The sequence below is a fragment of the Gracilinanus agilis genome, chromosome 4, assembly GCF_016433145.1.
Source record: "Gracilinanus agilis isolate LMUSP501 chromosome 4, AgileGrace, whole genome shotgun sequence".
NCBI classification, from domain to species: Eukaryota; Metazoa; Chordata; class Mammalia; order Didelphimorphia; family Didelphidae; genus Gracilinanus; species Gracilinanus agilis.
In genome coordinates, this window is record NC_058133.1 from 361955069 (window position 1) to 361959937 (window position 4869).

Genomic DNA, 4869 nt, shown 5'->3' on the forward strand with positions numbered 1-4869 from the left:
ACTTTCCTTTGCCTTGTATAACAACAATACCTGAGGAGCAGGTTTTACACATGGCCAACAAAGTACATATTCCTCTGGCTGGGAAAGGGCAGGAATTGCAAATCTGTGCTCTTATGTTTTAACTCCTTAACATAACAGTTACTACATTGGTGGTGTGGAGGGAGAAACATGATTTCTCAATCTTCAATGCTAGTGACACCAAACATTGTAACCGCTGATTGTTAACTTTGGCATGTAACACTTGGGTGATAGTGTATTTTTGTAGTTATGCCTCTTTCCGTCACAGGCTAGAGCTGGGATAAACAGAAACTTGCAGTATTATTTAAAAAGAGAATGGTTTTGAGTTTAAATGTTTATTTTAGGCTTCCTGAATAATGCCAAACTTTCATATTCTTATGAAATTGCTATGTTATGAGAATTTTTGTTTTATTCTAGATCTCTTCAAATTAGTGGGAAAACAACCATAAGAAGTCACCAAATATTCATATTACAGGTACATGCTATATATTTGCAGTGTAGCCCTGCTTTTCCCACTGCCTATACAGGATGTGATTTGGGGCATAATTGTTGATTAAATATAGATCATTATGCTGAATTATATTCTGGATTTGATCCTACAATACTCTGTAGTCTAGAATTTGCTATTTTACATTTTTAATGACTTTGTTTTTAAGGGTATGATTTATAAGCAATTTTTATATGCAATGTAGATTTACAACTTTTTTTTTTAACAAAATGAACTTTTAAAAAATTGGAGGTTAATGTACTTCAAAGGAAAAATGTGGAGCTTTTTGGCCAATGCAATAAAATATCTTTTAAAAGTATGCTGCTATGAAACTGTGAATTTGTTCATAAATTTCCCTGGAGAACAAAAAAGCAGAGCTGAAATGAAAGAAATAATTTTATGTTGCCCAAAAGACACAAAAGTATTCTTTATGAGACATGCACATGTACACTTGTACATATACACCAAATATGTTCAGGTAAAGTTATTTCTCAAAGGAAGAGCATAACAGTGCTCTTATAATAACACAAAACATTGCAAAAAGGAGAAAACATTTCTGTTCTGCTTTATGAACATTTTGATTTTCATTTTTTACAGATTTACCTTCCTGATTTATTATTATTGATAATACCAAAAGGAGCTTTCATCCACTGTGAATAAAAACCAAATAACAGCTGGGAGAGGTGACCCTGAAATATGTTGAAATTTAAAAACTTATTTGTGGATTACCACAATGCAAAATACAATCTATGGAATTGGGAGAAAATCCATATTATTGTTCAACAAAATTCAGTGAACAAAATTATAGAATCTTAGGATTGGCTATCTAAGCCCAAATCTGATCTGAACAAGAATCTACCAATAATAAAAACCTCTAGTGAGAAGGAACCTTCTAACTCTCATGGCAGCTGATTCCATTTTTGGCTAGCTCTAATGGTTAAGATTTTTTTCCTCAGATCTGAAATCTCCCCTGGAACTTTAATTCATTACTCTCAGTTTTGCACTCTATAAGTCCTTCCTTTATTTAATTTTAAAATATGGAAAGCTTCATGAATTTGCCTGTCTTCCTTGTCCAGGGGCCAAGCTAATCTCTGTATCATTCCAGTTTTAGTATATGTGCTGCTGAAGCAAGCATAATCCTTGCTTTAGATGTCTTGACATTATAAGGATACCTTTGGAGGACACGGACTGTTCTTTTGTTCTTTGTGAGCATCCCATTTTCTTCCAATCATACACCTCTCTGAAGACTTTTTTCATGTTGTTTTGAAGAAAATTTTCATCTATTGTATGTATTGTTGCTTGCTCACACCCACTTTACACCTCTCCATTGTCCTTTGCATTATTCTTAACTCTGAAGACTTTAATATTTCATGCCTTGCAGCCCTATAACATCATGGACTTTTATTTCAAGAATAAGGTTGAGATCATTTAAGTATCCTGTCCTTCTCTAATTCAACTCAATACCCAGTTCATTGTCCATTAATGCCCAAGACATAAATACCAATAAGTGGTGTGGGTTGTTTATCCAACTGCAGTATCATAAAAAGGGTACCATGCATTCTTCATCCACCTGGTTTTTATATAGTTTGTACTCATATATCTCTTTTAGGAGGCCTCATATTCCAAAATGTATTTGCATATTCCCAAATCAGAACATGTAGAGCACCTTATTATCTAAAAAAGGTGTTTTTAACACCTTTTTTTTTTGTCATGAGCTCCTCTGATACTCTTAAATAGTGCTTTTAAGTGCATAGTATGAAACATAAAGGAAACAAAATATATTGAAATATAGTTATCAAAATATTTACAAAACAAATTCATGGTCCTCAGCTTTAAAATCCCAGATCTATAAGGAATTTCTTTTTCCATTTAGTTTCTATATTGGACATCTTTCATGATAGTAGCAAATCCCTCTAAAGTTTATGGTCTGTTTGAAAGTAATAATAAGGTCCCTGAACAAAGTTATTTCTGTTACATCTTTTAAAGAGTTGTTTACATTTGATAAATGCAAGGGGTACATCTTGTTGGCAAAATTCCTGTAAGGTAGTAGTATTTCATTCTGTTGAATCTATTTTTGGTAAAAAAAAAAAAAAGTACAGTGATATCCTGAAATAACTGCATTTCTCTCGTTTGTGTAACTGTTAAAGATTTAATCTGGTATAATAATTTCTGTGAAAACTTTCCTATTTCTCAAATCTTCAAGGATAAAGTTGATGAGTGTGTAAGTAAGCACATTTTCCTTATGAAAATTTGTAGAGATGGGAAACTAAGCAATCAAGTCAGTAGTTGTATTTGTTTTTTAGCAATAGTAAGGTTCATGCAGTCTTGATATCTTTCCTTTTTTACAGTCTTCTTCAGAATTAATCCCTCAACACCTTCAAAACCAGGTCAGCTCCTATGGAAGTAACCAAAATGAACCACCTCAGCTTGTAGTTGGTCTATTCTATTTTTCTCATCTTTGTTTTCTTCATTATGATTTCTGATTCTTTCAGCACATCTTGGACTATGTGAGAATCTAAATGTAGTGGTTTCACTATACTTAATGGTCAACCCCACCTCCCCCCATATGTTTGCTGGTTGCATTCTTAAATGCCCTCAGGATGACTTTGAATGTCATTGTCATGGAGGAAGTTTAGTACAGAATCCAAGTTGAAGAGGGATTCCTTATACATTGCCAGTCTCCAGATGAATCAGGACTGTTAACAAGTGTGAGGGACAGCCTATGGATATATAGCCTTATACACTGCTACACTGGATTCCATGCAATGTGAAGAGAAGATGTAAAGAGAATGCAAGGAAGGCCCCAGCATGTTGGGTGGATCCCTAGGCTAAGTATATAGAAGGACATGGATGAGAATCACACAGAATAGACAGGCATGAAAAGATTATGATCTAAAGGGCATATCCATATCAATAAAATCACAGTAAAATATACAATACAATCACTAGGGTATTGAGAATATACTTCCTAGCTTTCAAAAAGTTATTAAAATATGATATATTATCTCATTTAGTGCAGTGATAAGTACAAATATCATGATGCCCATTTCCCAGGGATCACGTCCTCTTCCCCCAGTTTAAGAAAACTGGAGTTTAGAGAGATGAAGTCATTTGTCCAAAGTCATATAGATTTAAGGAACTTAAATAAAACTCAAGTCTTCTGCCCTTTATTCCAATATTTTATTGCCCCTTATTGCTATTTCTGACATCTTTTCTACTTAAAATATACTCTGAAGTTATAAACTTTAAGATCTTTATTCATGTGTACATGTGTGTGTGTGTTGGGGGACCATTGGGCAATGAAAAGTGGCTTGATATACTGACCTTTCTGTCACCTGTATTATTTTTATCCAGAAAATCAGGTGAAACATGCTTCACTTATCATGGTAAAAAAACCAAGTAAGCTAAATAAGCAGGTAAATCATAGGATTTGGAGCCAATAGAGCCCTGAGAGATCATCTAGCCAAACCTTTTATTTCATAGTTGAGAAAATATCAGAAACTTTGAAAAAAATCAAAAAGTTCTAGGGCTACTTTGGGACCAGGGTTCATTTGTTCTTGGGTTTCACACAATATCTTCAGTTAAAATTACTTCCAAGTTCACAATACACTATTATTATCGGGGTCAAAATAGAAAGCCATATGCTGCCAAAAGTAAAATTCTATTAACATTTTAAACTTTTCTTCAACCCTTACCTTCTGTCTTAGAATTAATACTGTATATTGATTCTAAGGCAGAAGAGTGCTAAGGGCCAAGCAATGGGGGTTAAGTAACTTGCCTAGGGTCATATAGCTAGGAAGTGTCTGAGGCCAAATTTGAACCCAGGACCTCTTAAACATAATTTTTATATAGGGTATGTGAAAATTTTTAGAGTAGTTTTAAAGCTCTTAATAGCAGGGCAGTGGGAAGGCAGAGCTAAGATGGTGGAGAAAAGATCCATCTGGTCTTCCCCCCAAAACTATGATATAATGCCTCAAAACAAATTCTGGAGCATCATTACTCACAAAGGTTTCAAAGACTTCCAGAGCTTTCTACCACAGACAGAAGGAGATTATAGGGGTCCTTCTGCTGGCTCTGGGTACAAGACTCTTGTTGCATTGCCCATATACAAAGCCAGGTCACAATCCAGGGGTGCAGTTGCAGAGTGAGGAGGATCACCATCATATAACAGCACTTGCAGCCACAGGGGAACAGGGGACCCTGGTTCACAGTTCCCAAAGGTAAAAGAGAGCTTAGGTTTACTCATAGACCAGAGCACAGGGTGGGATAGTATTAAACCTCTCCTTAAATCATACCACCTTGGAAAAACAGAAAGATAGATCCCCGAATCAGTTTTGAAGGCAGCCGCCCAAAGAACCTAAAGC

General features: G+C 35.0%; 1 pseudogene; it reads right to left on the reverse strand.

Moving 5' to 3' along the window:
- Positions 1-1536: 1536 nt before the first annotated feature.
- LOC123248131 lies at positions 1537-1636 on the reverse strand (annotated as a pseudogene).
- Between the last annotated feature and the right edge of the window lie 3233 nt (positions 1637-4869).